The 19,161-nt window shown below is 33.5% G+C and overlaps 1 long non-coding RNA gene across 11 annotated transcripts in view; it reads right to left on the bottom strand.

Annotated features, from left to right (window-relative positions):
• Nucleotides 1-19,161, bottom strand: part of LOC144302682 (uncharacterized) — a 488,681-nt gene that overhangs the window by 395,301 nt on the left and 74,219 nt on the right. The window lies entirely within an intron of this gene.

Genomic DNA, 19,161 nt, shown 5'->3' with positions numbered 1-19,161 from the left:
AATTTAAAAACAATAATATAAATGGTGAAAGAGTAAGAAATGGGGTTATCAGGGTTCTATGAACTGTGTTTATCAGCAAAAATGTAGTCAAGGAAGCATTTTTTAAATATCCACAGTAATCACTGATAGAATAATAAAATAATGCATACCTAGAAAGCTAATAGAGAGATAAAAATAAAAAAGGAATAATTTGGGCAGCCCTGGTGGCCCAGCGGTTTAGTGCTGCCTTCACCCTGGGATGTGATCCTGGAGACCCGGGATCTAGTCCCATGTCGGGCTCCCTGCACGGAGCCTGCTTCTTTCTCTGCCTGTCTCTCTCTGTCTCTCCCTCTGACTGTCATGAATAAATAAAATTTTTTAAAAAGGAATATTTTTTAAAAATAGGTAAAAACATTAAATAACAGATTTGTAATCACCTGGAGAAAAAAATTAAATATTAAATATAAATAAACAGAATAGTCCAAGCAAAAAGCAAAAATTATCAGACTGTACAAGAACAAAAGTCAAGTATATGATCCATGCAATAGGCACACATTAAATATGAGGATATAAAAATCTGAACATAAAGGTATGCAAAAATATATATCATGAAAATGGTAATCAGAAGGAAGCTGGTATAGTTAATATTAATTCAGAGTTTAACTAGAGTTAATGGCAAGATTTATTTCTATCACTGTAAATAAATACTGCCTAATGATAAAATAGTTCATTCAAAAGGAACTATATCTATGTCCTAAATTTTTATTCACATAAAAACATAGCTTCAAAATATTTAAACACTGACATATCATAAAGGATAAGTACACAAGATTACAGTCGAAATGGAAATTTTAGCAAACTTTCCTCAGTAAATGATGAAGCAAGCAGACAAAAACATCAGTAAAGAACTAGCTTTTTTTGAATAGCATGATTAACAAATTTGGTTGAATTGAGATCCATAGACTATTCACCCACATTCTTTGTAAGTGCACATGGATTATTTTCCAAATTGAACATTTATTATGCCATAAAGCAAGTACCAACACATTTTAAGTGACTGAAATTATTTAGTTTGTTCTCTGCCTACAGAAGAATTAAGCTAGAAACACAGGAACAAAAATGATAGCTAGAAAATCTAAGAATGCTTGGAAATAAAGCAATACACTTCAAAATAGTTGATAAATCAAAGCCAAAATAACAAAAAAGGAATGTTCTAAACTAAATGATGAGGAAAATACATTCTATCAAAATGTGTGTTTTGAAGTTAAAGCCAGGTTGTGAAGGGAATTTTATTGCCATAAGCACATATATTAGAATATTGAAAATCAAGGATTTAAGTATCCCTCTTAATGAATTAGAAAGAGACCTGATTGATAAGAAAAACCAATGACATAGTAAACAAGAAACAATAGAAAAAATCAACAGCTAAAATTTGGTTGTATGAAAAAAGTAATTAGGAAAAAAAAACAATATGGCTAATAAAATAGATTACAAATTACTGATGTGAATGAAAAGCAAACATCATTTTCAATTGTATATATATTATAAAGATATTAAAGGAACATTTATCAACATTAAAAAATTACCCTGAAATTTTTGATAAAATGGACAAAGACTTTGAAAGCCACAGCTTCATAAAATTGACAAAAGAGTTAACATATTCAATATTCAAATTCATAGCTCAGTATTCAAAGAATCGTAAACTGTCTGTTTTTTAAAATGGGCATGAGGTGCCGGGGTTGCTCAGATGGTTGGGCCTCAGACTCTTGATTTTGGCTCTCAGGTGGTGATCTCACAGATGGTGGGATTGAGCCCCATATTGGGCTCCACAGTCAATGGGGTTTCTGCTTGAGATTCTCTCTCTCTCTCTCCCTCTCCCTCTGACCCTGTCCCCTTACCTCCGCTCTCTCTCTCTCTCTCTCTCTCGCAAATAAATAAATAAATCTTTTAAAAATATGAGTGCGATAACTTAATAGGCATTTTTCCAAAGAAGACATCTAAATAGCTAAGAGATGCATGACAAGATGCTCAACATTATTAAACATCAGGGAAATGCAAGTCAAAACAAGAAGGAGATATCACCTCATACCTGCTAGAATGGATTATCAGCATTAAGAAGACAAGAAAACAGGTATTGATAAAGATGTGAAAGATGAGAATCCTTGTACACTGTTGATGGGAAGGCAAATTGGGTCATACTGTGGAAAGCAGTATGGTAATTGCTCAAAAGATTATAAATAGAACTATCATATTATCCAGCAACCCCGTTTCTGGGTATGTATCGAAAGGGAATGAAAAGAGGATATTGAAAAATATACCCTCCAATGTTTACTGCAGTATTATCCACAGAAGTTAAGATATGAAAACAGCCTATGTGTCCATTAACAGGAGAATGGGTAAAGAAAATGTTGTATATACATATGGTGAAATGTTATTCAGCCATGAGGAAGAAGGAAATCTTGCTATTTGCAACATGGATGGACCTGGAAGGCATTATGCTAGGTGAAATAATCCATACAGAGAAAGACAAATGCTTCAAGATATCATTTATATGCAGAATCTAAAAAAAAAAAAGTCAACTTACAGAAACAGCATAAAAAAAGTGGTTGCCAGAGGCAGGAGGGTGGAGGAGTTGGGAAGATATTTAAGGGCAAAACTAGTAACTAGTAGATAAATAAGAATTGGAGCTCTAAGGCACAGCACAGTGATTATAGGAAGCAATACTGTATTATAAACTTCAAAGTTGCTAAATAACTACATTTTCATTGTTCTTGCCACCCCCCCCCCAAATAATTATGTGACCTGATAGGGATGTTAGCTAATGCTATAGTGGCAGTCCTTTTGCAAAATATAAATGTACCAAATCATCAGGTTGTACATCTAAAACGTACACAATGTTATGCATCAATTATATCTTAATAGAAGATAAATAGAAAATCTGAATTCAATTATATCTTAATAGAAGATAAATAGAAAATCTGAATTCCCCAATATCTAGGAAATAAATTAAATCTCTAACTAAAAATTTAGAGAGAAGTTCCTGGCCCAAATAACTTATCTTGTGAATTACTCCAAACATTGTAGAATAATTTGCAGCAGTCTTAAATATTTCCAGATAGAAATAAAAGAGAGACAGAGAGAAATCCACAATTAATTTCAGGACATCAACATAAATTTACTAACAAAACAGAAAAGTTACAAGAAACAAATGTTAAAAGAAACCATTGAGTTAGAAAGCAATACATAAGTTGATGGAAGATGTTATGATACCATAGATTACCAAAGATAGACTCATGGTCAGAACATAGAAAGAATTCCACATGATTATAGGAAAAGACAGGCAATTTAAGAAAAAAGAAAAAAAAAAAAAAAAGAAAAAAGAAAAAAAGGAGGAGAAACCCCTCCAACAGGCACAAGAAAATATTTAAGCAATAAACAAGTATGTGAAATGGTATATATAACATCATTAGTGATTAAAGGAAACACAGACTATGTCTCTGCCTCTCTCTGTCTGTCTGTAATTAATAAATAAATAAAATCTTAAAAATAAAGGGGCAGGGCACCTGGTGGCTCAATGGTTGAGCGTCTACCTTTGGCTCAGGTTGTGATTCTGGGGTACTGAGATCCAGTCCCATATCAGGCTATTTCTGGGGAGTCTGCTTCTCCCTCTGCCTGTCCCTCTGTGCCTCTCATGAAAAAATATTTTAAAAATGTTAAAAAAAGAAAGGAAACATAAAATAAAACCAATGTGATCAAGTATAGGCTCATCAAAATGGCTAAAATTAAAATGACTGGCATCACTTACAAATAGTGATGATGACTCTAAGCAACTAGAATGCCCATGCACTCCTGTGGGAGTGTCATTAGTTTAATTATTTTGAAAAAAAAAAATGTTTGGCAGTATCTACTAGAATGGAGTGGAATGCAAATATTCTCTGGGAATCAGGAATTTTCATAATTGTATCACAGGACACATGCACTTGTGTTTATAGCAGTATTATTTCTATTAGTTACAAGCGAAAGCAACCAAAATGTCCAGCAATAAGAGAATAGATTGATCTTAATATAATTATAAAATAGAATGCCATACAGAGAGAAGATTCTGTTGCAACCACAAAAACATGTTTAAATTAGCCTTCATGCTGAGCGGATAACAACCACCTACTCCTACCCAAATGCACATAGTGTAGTCCCAGTGTGTGCTTGTGTGTGCATGTCTGCATGTGTGTGTGTCTGAGTTGCAAAACAGGCTCAGTCACTGAACAGAATTCAGGGTCGCAATTACTTTGAGGGAAAAAATACCAGAGGGGTTTCTGGGAGCTGGCACTGTTCTCATTTTTGATGTGAGTAGCAGTTGCACAGTTGTATTCACATTGACTAAAATTGTAGAGCTTTATATGTTGTGATGTATTTTTTATATTTGAGATACATTTTAACAGAAAAGTATAAAATACATGAACACAAGCTCATATTATTCTCTTGAATGTTCTTTGGATTCTTGTTTCCTAAAAGTTTGTCATTTTCAGATTCTTTTTTGGCCTTTTGATGCTCCACTTCTCATAGGTTAGTTTATAGTTTTCGGTCTTTCTCTGCCAACTTTTCAGTAGGCACTTAAAATATCTGTTCAAAGGCTACTGCCAAATTTTTTCTGCTCATGATATTCCACTGAAAACATGACTCTTTTCATTTGTTCTGAAGAACACATCTCCCATCTCATCTGCTCAAAAGCTTTTTAAAAATGCTTTTCCGAGAAACTCATGACTAACATCATTATTTTGATGTGAAAACAGCTAACATCTGTGGCTTAGGGAAAAATAATAAAACATGCTTCTGAAAGAATTTGTACTCTGCAAATTCTGTATTATCAATGCTTGTACTTAGAAAAAAATCTGTTCTAATTATTTTTTTCCAGCTTATGCCAAAAAAAAAAAAAAAAAGAGAGGAAAAAAAGAAAAGTAACTATGAACCCTTCTTGTTCATAGTGCACTTTTGTCAGTGGTACCAACTGACCTTCAAAATTGATATTGGTTTATTTTTAATTACTTATTGGTCATGATTAATGTTTTTACTGAAGTCGGCCTCAGGCTGAGCAGCCTTAAACAGGGTAATGTGTTAGGATCCAAGTATCTGCATGCTTAACACATTTCCTCTTATTATTTTATTGTGTTTACTGTATGACATTTTATAAGGATTTTAACATGGATTTTATCTTTTTTTAATTTTAAAACATTCTTAAGCGATAATTATCTCTTCCAAAGTCCACTTGATGTCACTTCTATTTTATTATGTGTTGAGATTCAAGGGTAGAATTTTATAATTAGAGATAATTTTTATCATAGAATGTTATAACGAGTTACTCTCATTTCATTGTACTCTATAGACAATATAGACATTGTACTTTAATTTGATCAATCAATCAATCAAATCATGAACTATATAAGCATTTTTCATAAACCAGTCAGCAAACATGCACATTTGAAATTCAAATGGCCATTCCTGTTTACCAAGAACTCCATTTACTATGGTTACAAGATAATAACTTAAAGTTTACCTAAGTTATTTATAGCTGTTAATAGCTCATCTATTAGATGCATTGAAATAAATTTATTCAAGTGTCATCGGGTAGGCCACATTTTGCTTTCTAGAAGGTAGGAAAGAAGAAAAGTAGAATTAAGTAAGATCAACATTATTCCTCCTCAAAAAAGCTTTTCAAAGTATGAAGAGAAAATTATTGAGAAAGTTTTTTTCTTGCCTGTTAGAGATACTCTATCAAATTTATGGTCCTAGAATGTCATGTTCTTTTGACTGAACAGAGATCATATTAATAAGCTGGCATAAGATTGTAGAGAATAGTGAGAAGTCTCATTTGGGATCATGCTGGAGAAAACTAAGAAATGACTTGCCAGCGGCTATGTTTATGAGGCTAATTTCTATAGCACATCCATTAAGGGAACAAAATTAGAAAGAAAGAAAGAAAGAAATAACATATAAAGAAATATTTAATTTTTTTCACAGACTCTTGACAAACTATTTTAAAACTATTTCAGGCATTTCGCATCAAAAAGAATCCCCCAAGAGATGAATAACCATATACTTGTTAATCCATTCAACAAATATATAGCTTTAGTTCTGAGTGGGTTTGAACACAGTGAAAACCTCCACATCAAGGAATTCTATTTTTATTAATAAATGAATGTTGAATCCTTACTATTTGGAATCCTAGATACCAGAGAAACAAAGGCACATAAACAGTAATCTCTACAGTCAGAGACTTTATAGATTGGCAGAAATCAGCAAAAATTACAGATGATGACACAGTAGGATCAATGAGGTAATAAAAATGTGCAGAGAGTATAATGGGGAAAACAAGGAGGAAAGACTGTTTTGCTACTCAGTCGTAAAATGATTATTTTCAGATGAGGAAAAATATCAACCAGCAGAAAGAGTGCATTAGAAGAGTAGTAAAATAAGAAGGCATCATTTAGGGAATTATAAACAGTTCAGTATGAATTGAGTATATGTTACAAGAGGAAAATGTGAACAGATGAATTTTGATAAGGGATTAAAAAGATAAAATATTTTTATAAGAACAGTAAGGAGAATGGATTTAATCCTACTTGCAAAAGAGAGAGACTTTGAAGAAATTCAAGAAGAGTGACTAGTGCCAACTGTTACATTAGAAAGATCACTTGGGCCACAGTGCAGAACATGAACTGGATAATAGAAACAAAGTGGTAAGGCAGCTGTTTGGAAAATCAAGGGAGAAATAATTAGAACCTAGACTAAAATACTGGCAGCGGGAATAGAGAGAAATATGTGACTGTTCTCATTAAAAGGGGGGAATAACCAGTACTTTGTAATCATCTAGATGTGTGTAGTAGAGAGAATTCATGGTATTTACAAGTTGATAAGTTTGACAACTTGGTAGACATATGATGGTCCGGGGACAATGGACATAGATTCTGGAATGCAACAAATTGATGTGAACTGAAGATACTTATTTAGGAGTTACTCAAACATTTCCAAGTGTTGAAGGTGAATGCTTCTCCCAGAAGAAGCAGGTTGAAAGCAAAGAGTTTTAGCACCTCGTTGAACACTAAGTTTTGAGGAATGTGAAATGGAAGTCGATAAAGGACCCAAGAGGAAACATGGAATGAAAACACAATGGTGTCGAGAATCCAGGGAAGGAAAGAGTTTTACATCAAACAATTTTGATTAACTCATCCTGCAGTTATGTTAATAAGATGTGAGCTAAAATGCCTCCATTGAATTTAGCCATGTTTTTGGTGAACTTAATGGGCCAATTTTATTGTTGTGGAAAGAATAGAATCCAGGCCAATATATATATATATATATATATATATATATATATATATATATATATAGTGAAAATCTGGAAGTAACACATATAAATTACATTTTTCAAAACCTGACATGGAAAAAGACATGAGATAAGAATTGTAATATAATATTTTCAATTATGCTGCTATAACAAATAACTTTAATAGCTCACTGCTTAAAACACCAAAAAGTGTGTTTTTTCCTTTAGGCCTCATGTCTGTCTCAAGCCAGCAGAGGATTCTGACCCATAATATCCTTATTCAGATTCCAATCTAATGGGGCCTTAAAAATGTGTAATTACTAGGACGCCTGGGTGACTCAGGGGTTGAGCATCTGCCTTCAGCTCAGTTGTGGTCCTGGAGTCCCAGGATCCAGTCCCATATTGGGCTCCCTGAATGGAGCCTGCTTCTCTCTCTGCTTATGTCTCTGCCTCTCTCTCTGTGTCTCTCATGAATAAATACATAAAATCTTAAATAAATATAATTTGTAATTATTGTGGTAGGGAAGGAAAAAAAACACAAGCAATTGTACACTGAATCTTGAAGACTTCTGTTCACATGTTCACATGGCCAAAGAAAGTCACATGTCCATGCCTACATTCAAGGGGGTGCTAGGGCAATTTACTCTTCTCAGAATGGAAAAGACTGGAATATTTATGAAAACTATAAAAACTACTGCAATATATTCTGGTCACCAAATATTCTTTTCACTCTTCTTCCTGAAAACAAAGTTTACTCACCTCAGCTGTAAATCCCATTTAATCATGGCATCAAACTAAAAGTGCCAGTTTTCTCAGTGAAAGGTTTTTCTTTTAAAATGATGGATAAGAGTTTTAGATAAATCATAGCTGTAGCTATTCTTGTTTTGGGGATCTATGAATTTAGAAAGATGTATTATCTGCCCCTACAAACACACTCCAATAAACTTTGGGAGAATATGGCCTGGGAAATCACATTAAACATTCCTTTTTGGAAAATGGAAGAATGCAACACAAATCAAAATCCAATTATTCTTTTCCACCATCTTCCTTTGCCACAATTGAAATGGATATCAGAAAATATGTTCTTCTTGGACACTGCAAATACTTCTCAGATCACCTTCTGTCCATAGATATTTGGGCCCAAGAGTTAAGTCTCAAATAGCAGCTAACTCTTACTGTTCAAGCTAGTTCTGTTTTTGACAGATTATTTTTAAAAACGTAGTTAATTCTCAACAGTTTGATTTTAATCAGCTTCACTTCTATATGTCAATATTCATAATCACCTTTCCTTTCAAAATATATATCTTATGTGTACTGTATTTCTCTTAACCACTCTCTCTCTCTCTCTCTCTCTCTCTCTCTCAATAGCTCGACTTACCAAATACCTGGAGCTCATCAGGTTCTTGGCAGGTGCACACCCTTAGTCTGTTTCCTGAGAAATTCTGTCCATTTGAAAATATTTACTGTTTGTCACAATATTAATTTGCATTGTTTTTCAGATGCAATTTAATCCAGATGGTTTTGTCTATCATGGTCATTTCCTTAATTTGATTTTTCCTTGGAGGCAATTTAATCAGTCAAAAATTATTTACATTTTTTTTTACCTGAAGCTTAATTTAAATCCACTTTTTATTTGTTCCCCCAAAGTTTTTTTCCTACTATTTCATGTCTGAAAAAAGTTGTCTTTTTAATATTACAAGGCTCTAAATTTTTAGAAATGCTTATTCCCTTCTATTCTTGAAAATTGACCAATTTATTCTGAGCTTACTCTTCTTGTAATATGTTGCTAAATACACTAAACAGTAACAAATACGCTCTGCTTCCTTCTGTTTATCAACCTCTTCAACACTTCACATCTACTAGATGTATAGTCTACCTTCTAAATTACAACCAATAATATTTTATCAAAAGTTTTGCTACTATCTAATATATATCACCATCTCTGTAGCCTTAAAATAACAGTTTTCTCTTTGCTAATGATATGGACAATGAGAAATTCTCTCATATTTTAGGTTTTTATTATGCTAGCCCTCAAATTCTAGGAATCAATCTCTATATTAAGCAGGATAGAGAGGTTATGCTTTGGTAAACACAAACTCCAAATCTAATAGCTTAAAAATAAAGTTTTTTTGTTTTTCATACTCACACATTATTTACATGTCAAATCAAGGATCATCTCAAGGATATCTATTCAATATTATCATCACTCAGGAACTTAGGCTGACAAACATCTTTCTTCTGGACTGTTGCCCATGGAATATGAGGGGTATGGCCCATACAGGATTCTAATCAGAAGCAAGTTACATCATATTTCTTTGGTAACCCTACCACATTCCTGGAAAAATAATCTGAATAGAGGTGGACTGCCTTAGTAGCTAGCATAGGCAAAATGTGGAGAAGCAAATGGAATTAAAATATCATACTTTTATTTTACTTTTATTTTTAAGGCCTAAATGATTGAATATATTTATTTGCTGATGAGAAATTTCTGACAGAGTGAGAAATTATGAACTCAGGAAAGAGTGCTGATAATTATTGAAGTATTATTGCTGAGGAAGCTTTAAAAAGACAGGATCTGTGTAGAGGTGAAATCATCTTCTCTGAAAAATAAAATGAACATTTTTTTCTCTCTTTTGAAAATGGGAGAAAGTCCAATACTATAGATGAAGATAAATTTAAAGGTGAGGAAAATCATACCTGAGAACCAGAACATTCTCAAGGAAGCCAAGAGTCATTGAAAAGATGTCAGAGTGCATTTGGCATATTTAAAACATCTTCTGTAGTATAGGTTAATTCAAAAATATATTATAGGAGAAACATTTATTTGAAATAGAATTTCTGTCTTGTACTACAAGCAGGTACTTCATGTCAGAACTAAAACTTGGAAGATAAAAACATAGTATTAGACATCTTAACCAAAGTAGACAAAGAAGAAAATCTGTTTACAAAGTGTTTTTGACTCCCCTGCTAGGCTCCCTAACAGAGAGATGACCACAGTACTTCTAAGTGTATAGTAAAGAATGAAGAAAAGAGAAGATGACAAATAAAAGGACAAGTTTACACATCAGCAATTTTTTTTGCTAAGAATTTCTGAGGGATTCCACCATCATGAGGATGAAGCTTATGCAAAATTCGATAAATCAATACAGAGAACAGCCCAAAATGCCATAGTTTGTTTTTGTTGTAGTATTTTTTTACTTTAGATGCTAGATATGTATATGCATATTTATATACAGTCTGTATACTTGTATGCTATATATAATATATATAATACTTGGTATGATATGTTTTTATATATGATAAAAATGTTTTATTTCCTAAGTACTTTCTCCTTACTTTTCATTTTAGTGAAGAAGATGATCAATTAGGATGATCATATTATGGAAAATAAACTTTTTATAAGACTAGCCAGAGATAAAGGATAAAGATAAAAAAAATGAGCTTAATTAGAACTCGTTTCCTAAAGCTTTTTCATTGTCATTTATAGCTTAATTTTTTGATAAGTATTTTGAATGCCTAATATGGCAATCAAGTAAGGTACTGAACTTCAGTAGAATTTACACTAAAGAAGGGAGAATAAGACACACACTTAAATACTTTATCAACTGTACCTCAAATTTGGACATAGAGTTATATATATCTTACTTTCATATTCTTATAGGTCCCGACTAACAGAAGTCTAGTATACTGCTTCCTCAGTCTCCTATTCATTTTCTCATCTCCCTAGGCTAAGTCACCAAGAAAATTCAAGAAAGAAAGGGTAATCTGAAGGGTAATTCAACAACCAGACATTGCACAGTCCTGGTAGGCAAGATCGGAACCACGTCTAATTTTTTTCAGGAATACAGGCATGATATCACATTAATAATATGAAATTCATTTGACACACTCATTCAGGATAAACATTCTCACACACACACAAAAAGAAATCATTGCCCACACATAGTCTGAGTCTATGCCACCTCAGTTAATTTGCAGAAATGATTTGATAAACGAGGGACCCACTCAATCCCTAACACTATGGAGCAATAGCTATTGACCCTCTCAGCTCCCACAACTTCTTTTAGGTTTCTGGATGCAGTGTGTTCCATTTACAGATTTTATTCAAACCCATTTTATAATGTTATTTGCAAATTGCCTCATTTTGAATAGGGCTCTTTCCAGCAAACTATTCTAGTATCTGTCTAAATTAAAATGCAACAAGTGCTTCTATTGGTGTCTTTAAGAGACTCAGTCATTGTAGAGGCTTTAGCAACCTTCTTTTACTCCTTCTGGAGATTCAGGACCATCCATAATGGCTATAAGTGATTCTTAGGTTTCTGACACCTACTACTGCTCTCCTTAGCTCTGCATTATATGTCATTAAAGCAGCAATTGCTTGCCACATGCTGAGTTCTCCTGGAAACAGAAATTCTAAAAAACATTAAAAAAAAAAAAAAAAAAAGAAACAGAGATTCTCATGGGCCCTGAGCCTGTGACCTTCCACACCCAGTTGTTCATCATGGCTTCAGTCATGGAAATAGTTCCCTGAAAGCTTGGCACAATCATCTACACCTCTCACTATAGGATAGACCCAAACCTGGGCTCTCTGGCATACCCCTCTGGCAAGGGACTCTTACCAGATGTTACAGTACTGGAGGAGATCATCCCTCTGCTCAACTTCATGGCTCCTGAAGAGTCACTTGGGATCAAAGGAGTTAACGATGAGAGACTATACTTAATATAATGGCCATCAGCACATGTGTCAGGGCTCAGTGAGATATTGCTACTTTTCATCTTTTATTCAATATGCCCTCTTGACAGACAGGGCTCAAGGTCAAGCACAATTGGAGTAACTTTAGGCAGCTGTCTTAGTACTGGAAGCCCTAGCCCACAATATACTCCATCTGCACATTTTTATAGACTCTTGAGCCAATGCATATGGTCTGGAAGTTTGATCAATCCAATGACAGAAACAGCCATTACTCATACAAGTTTATCTCTTTGGGATAAAGAACTCTGGGACTCTCTGACCCCACCAGTACCCAAAATATAAAATCATGGTCATGCATAACTCTATACCTATAAGAAGCATAACACAAGGTCTCATCAAGACACTCCTTATCCATTTCAGAGTCTCAGATACCAATAATAGTGACCAAGACAATTTTAATTTCACTTCTCAGAATTAGAATACATAATGCTGGACTCTTGCACAAGTTGGTTGGTAGAACTTTCACTTCTCTTACCAGCTTCAGGCTGCTGTCCTCATAAAGTACCATGATGGTTTACTTAGCTTGAAATTCAATTAAACAATAGTAAATTGTAGTCATCGAACATCAGAAGTGAATTGCAATAAAGATCCTGACTCCATTTTTTGACATGTGTTTCCAGTCATGCAAGCCTCTTCCCTAATTTAGGATCCCACCCCAGCTCCATCCCCTGTCCAAAATAAAGACAACGACAAAAAGGCATTCTTCTTTTCCTGCTATTTTGAGCCATTTCTAGAACTAGTTTGGAGCTGCCCTGCTGTTCCCAGAAAGTTTCATTATGAGACTAATAAATCTTTTCACATCCTCTTGGTGTGTGTGTGGCATCATCCATCTCAAAATCTGAAACCAATTTTGAGTGGAGCTTTATCCTGATTTTGAAGAATGGTCACAACAGATAGCCACAAAGAAGCAGATGACAGAGACTGAAATTGAAGCAAACACATACCCCTCTAAAGATAATGAGGATATTTCAGCCTGCACTCTGTAACATTTGTTAAAGAATTTAGGAACAAGGATATATTGGCCTGCTCTAGAGTAGTACTTCTCAATTCTACTGTGCATATGAATCACCTAGGGATCTTATTAAAATGTAGATTTTGACCCAGTAGATGTAGAGTGAGGCCTAAGATTCTGCATATCTAACAAGCTTACATCAGGTTCTCACTGTCTGATTACGATACATGGCAGGTATTTAATTCACAGCTTCCTGACATCACACACACTAACAGAGAGGTGATTCCCTCAATAAAATTGGGAATTGTAGCCAAAGTAAAAAAAAATGGGGAAGACGTTAATAATGGGCATTGTGCACAAAATAACTAATGCTTTCCACTTGGAGAGTGAGTTTTTTCAGCAGAGTAGTAGCTTAGTGAACTGATTTATTTCTCCCTGAATCCTCATCTTCCTTACTTGCTAGCAATTACCTTTTCAAAATTCAAACCCGATTCTAATTACTACTACCGTTGAGAATAACTAGACGATGATATCCAGAAGGTCCAACATGGCAAAACTTATCTCTACTGTCATGCCACAAGAAACAAGGAATAATGTTTGCAATCCAGCACAAATTTCTAGGTTATATTTTGGTGTTTGTCAGCTTTATTCTTTTCTTTTCTGGTGATCTGTCCTTAAAAATTTCAGTTTCTATTTACCTGAGCCTATTTCTTGTCAAACCCTTCAATATCCCAAAGTCAGTAGAATCTGTGAAAATGATCACAGACGTACATGTGCAAGATAGCATGCATATATGGAGTCTATTTTTATTTGCAGCTCTTTATGCAACATCAATACAAATCATATGATTTTTCTGAAACTCACATAGCTTTCTCTCCTACTATTAATTTAGTAAACATGTATGGGTTTTTATTAATGTTTATTTTTATAATCATTATCACATTATTAAATATTCATCACATTACTTTCTCTGCTATTGCCATTGTTGGTGTTTTCATTACTATTTGTTTAATGTCCCATTTTGATCCACAGTGGGAACAAGTTGTCTATTCCTAGATTGAGCTTTTGCTCTCTACTGTGTACAGATTGGGAGTACAGAATTCTTAATGAAGTCTCTTCATGTTTACTCTTACTGTATGCCAAATGATGAGGCTTTATTATAGCAATTCCCTTGCCTGCCTTAAATCCTGTCATGCTGCAGAGCTCGGATGCTTGTAGGACCACAAGACCTTCATCAATTGTCACAAACTTGAAATTACATTATTTGTTTAATAAAGTCACTGGGTCATTGCTAATCATTGAACCTGTTTCTGGCTATTTGCATTATTCATTCTGTTGGAGCTCTTCATATATATATACATATATATATATATGTGTATATATATACTTTTAAGTGTAACATTTTAGTATTGTCCTAAACACACTAATAATATTAAGAAAATGTTACTTTGATTTACTTTGTTGACCTTCACTTTTTGATTTAAGCATTTTCTTTTCTCTGCTGCATACAATTCATAACTAATAATGTTAGTGCATATTGAAAACATAACTATATATGAAAATACTGAGCTTCTTATTGTCATTCAGACTTGGTTAAGTGCCTATAAATTCTGTCACTTTAAAAATATATGCATACTCAAGGGTATTCATTTTTCTTATATACCCATTACAAAGGATTCAGGTAATTTTTTTATTTCATTAAGAGGATTCCTCTGTTGTAATAAAAACATACGAGGAATGGTGTCTCTTCATTAATCTCATTCAGAACTAATCACAGTCAAAATTAGTCTATAGATATTTCCTTGATATTATTTTACATTTTAAATATTATTTCCAGGTCATTGGAACTCCTGCAATAAGAATCCAAAGACCCTATTCTTGGAGTTCATCTTTTTTTTTTTCTCTACACATTTTCATTTCTGGCACTTAATTTCTTTCCACTCTATTTTACAAGCCTATTTAATGCTAAAATCAACAATAGCCACTATTAGTTAAGTCAGTGAAATGACAGTACATTGATGTGGTTTGAGAATAGAAGTCAGTTATATAATTTCCTCTCTCTATCCTGATGCCATAAATGATCATAGAGCTTTGCTTATTATATGCCTTCAGAGATGGGGGTCATATAATAGAAGAATATTTTTGAGGAAAAACATCCTTTAAAGCATGCCCTTGTGGTATCCTTCTTCTCTACTCAAAAGAGAATAAATCTATAAATATCTAAGTTAGAAAGAGGATCCATATAGCAACATTAATTCTTCCAATATACCCATATGTAGAAATACAGTATGTTTCACGGCTGTCTCCAAAATGAATACAGACATAATAAAACTTTTTGGAAATTCTGGGAACCCATCACTCACTCTTCCTTTCCTCTGGATTCTAACTGCTAGAAAAATCAATAGGGAGTAAGATGATAATAAAAAATATCCTTGTAATTAATAGCATCAGGTAAATAGTTATTATGCAGAGCTTCCGGCAAACTTCTGAGTGGAAGAACACCGCTTAGACTCCTGTATCTCATTCTGCACTGAATACATCCAGGAATCCAAGGGTCAGTCTCATTTTATGTACTCCCATGAGGTAGAAAGAGGTTAACCTGCTGAAGTAAATCCCACCTAGTGTTCTATTCACAGGAAAACAGGAGTTGCAAGAATTTACAGTGCTTGGGCTCAGACAGGTCCAGTGAAAAACAAGAACTAAAGTAGTTGAGAGCTCAAGTCAGTACACCATGTCAATGAATGAATATCGACCTTTCTCTCATAAACCAACTGAGTAGAGAAAGATGACCAAGAATATGTCATTTTTCAATGACCAGGAAAAACCATTACTTCCTCCTTGGTGTCTTAGGATAATATAGATGGGTAAAAATCTTGAAAAATTGTTAGTTATTGGACCACACTTTAAGGCTAAGAATAACTTAAATGAAAGAAATGATCTTTCACAAAATAAGGGATATTGTGAAATGAAGGAAGAAGAAAAGAAAAAGACAAAATCTGGGCCACAGATTTGGTAATGGAAGGATAGAGAAGCTTCAAATTGTGTCTTCTGACTTGTAAATACATGCAAAACAAAACAGCATGTGAGAAGAAGGGGATGGGGATGACAAATACAAGATAGAGGTGAGTGGGGATAAGTATATTTTATAGGCAGAATAAGATTCCATTTAGAGTTGATATTCACTAATTTTCAGTATACCTGTCAGCCTCATTCATTTGATTTACTGTGACAGTTTTTCGCTGCTTCCCTTAAGAAATAGAGAAACAAGTTCTTAAATGAAGGTTGAGTTTTGCCAAGTGTGTATAATACAAGAAGAATGAAAATAATGAGGGAATGATGTTGGAAAGGAAAGAGTGATAGTAATGAACCATGGAATTCAGGCTGCATAAGGAAGCAAATGAAGACATGTGTTGGGATAGTAAAAAAAAAAAAAAAAAAAAAGAGCGATAATGTTCTCACGGAGTCAAAGAATATGTGTGTGGACATACTATCATAATAGAGAAGCACAAATAAATATTTGAAGCAAAGACTATATGTTTTACTTTATATGTCTATTGTTTGAGACATAGTGCCAAGAATTTAGAAGATTCTTTCTTTGAAATGTTGCACTTTAATTAATCCGTAAGAAAATACATTGAGATAAAAATCTTGGTTACTGCGAATTTTGAATCACATCTACATTCTTATTATGGATAAATAGTAGATGGATACTAATTACTACTACTACCCCCACTACACCATCACTACCACTACTACAAATAGCTAATTCATGATAATATACTATTGTGGTAAGAGCTAGTTTCTGGTTTTGGAATTTCTCATTCTTTCAACACATCATCTAATAGTACCCTAGACATTTCACTAATATATATTAGTGAATAAAGGCCTAACCCATGTCAGATATTGTTTTTGGTACGAACATTATTACTTCATATTATTTTCACATGAAAACAGAAACCTAGAGAATTTAAAGTTCTGATTCAGAGTACAAATTTTCTGCGGTTTTTATCATACCATACTGCAGCAACTTGAGAGTATTATTGTTTCTCTGGATAGAAATAGGATTTCTTAGCTCAAGAGGTTCATACATTCATGCATCTTATGTCTATATTCTTTAAAAATATATTAAGTATTCCTATACGCAGCTTATTTTGTTGCCACACAGAAATGTATTAGCATTGAAGAGCTTTAAGTAAAATTATAGTCTTCTTCGATATCAATAACCCTTTAACAACACACAACTCTTCAAAGTATTTGCCTAGATGCCTACTTGTCCTGTTCACGTGCCTATTGCAGTTCTCCCTCATGAACTCTGCTAAAGAGAAGGAAGACAGACTCAGATTAATTTATTTAGATTCCAGGATTGCTAAGGGAGTTGAAGTCTGGTCCAAAAATGTTCCAAATGGGTCTGAGCAAAAATGTTAGTATTCCTTGGTAATGCTATGTGTACCAGAACTTCATTGCCTCATTATTTGCAATGAAAAAGAAAAAGCCACTGGAGTGTGTTCATTAATAAAGGACTAGTGTATTTGAATAAATAGTGTTATGCTTAGAATCGGGAATATTGTTCGAACTCAAAAATAATTAGGTAGAAGTCTATATATTAGAATGGAATAATGCCTATGATAGACCATTAATTAAAAAAAAGACATAAAAAATACATATGGTATAATCAAATGTATGTGTGGGCATAAGCGTTAATAATGGTAGACAAAGAATGAAGGAGAAATCATTCTGTCAGTTACTCAGTCATTCCATCAATCAATCAATGTTAATTTCTGAGTTCTTGGCACTACTGCTTAAAGTACATACATTGTTATCAGTGAACAATTTAAAACACAAAGAAACAAATATACAAAAATATCTTCCCAACGGATTCCTGTGGAACATACTATATGAATTTCATTTTAAGCATGGTTGCATTATCTATACATAACATATAAAAAAAAATATATATATATATATTCAATCACACTAACCAGCCCTACTCACCACCTAACTATGTGCCTAACTTAAACCAAATGTTGATAAAGAATAAAGTTGTTGAACTTCTTTGCATCTGCCTGGATTGGAGTCTTAACTGATTCCTGGAATAAAATAATTCCAGCATCACTTCAGACAATAATGCATCTTCAATTAAGTCACATTTAGCTGATCTCAGAGAAATTCTGGTTTGCAGATTTTATTTCCGTAAGTTAAATAGAAATGATGGACACTTTGCAGTAAACAACAACAACAAGAAAGAATTTAAATGGAAAGGCCTACCCACGTAAACTGCTCTTTATCCCCTTTCCTTTTTGAAATAACAGCAGATAAGGAAATACTTTTCTCAGTCATCAAGTAAAAACTTCTTACTAAAATTTAATATGCCATGCTTGGTGATATAACTTTGATCTGCTATACTTCATTGGTAACACAGCAATCATGGACATATCAAAGGTTTAACTTGGTCAATTATTTGAGAGCTTAGATACAGAGGTTATTGTGGTCAAGTGGAAAACTGATTTTCTAGGATGTATGTAGGAGGAGTTAGTATGTTTCATAGGAAAATAGATGTAATCATTTCAAAAAGTAGCATTCTTTTTAAAATTTGTTTTTCTAGAACCTCAGAAGGAATAAATGCTTATCAAGTAAAGCCTTAAATTGTAGATGTGAAAGAATTTGATATTTACTGAGGAGTTCCACCCAGTAATAATTCCATGCCTCACAGTGATTCAGAGCCCTTTGTGGCAGGCATGATATTATTTAATCTTCATATATCATGAAAATCCTTTATTCTGTTGATCAGATAAATGTTTAGTATAAAAGTAAAGAATGAAGTTTTAAGACTTGAATTCAGACTCTACCATTATCCTAGTGGTTATGTGACTTTACTTGTATCATTCAACCCACCTCAGCTTTGATTCCTTTGTTTGTAATATCAGAATGAAGTACATGAAATTACATACATAATGTATTTAAGGGGAAGCCTGAAATATAGTCATAAAAATCAGTAAAGTATAGACAGCTGACTTTGCCTGTCCCAGGACATACTGTAAGGACTTTATACATATTACCTCTGGAGTAGGTGTAACAATGATTCTCATTTTACAAATGAGGAAACTCAAGGAACAGAAATGTTAAAGCATTTGACCAAGGTTACAGAGCTAAAAAATA

Source organism: Canis aureus, chromosome 2 (genome assembly GCF_053574225.1).
Source record: "Canis aureus isolate CA01 chromosome 2, VMU_Caureus_v.1.0, whole genome shotgun sequence".
Lineage (NCBI taxonomy): Eukaryota > Metazoa > Chordata > Mammalia > Carnivora > Canidae > Canis > Canis aureus.
This window is presented reverse-complemented; position numbering and strand designations above follow the sequence as displayed.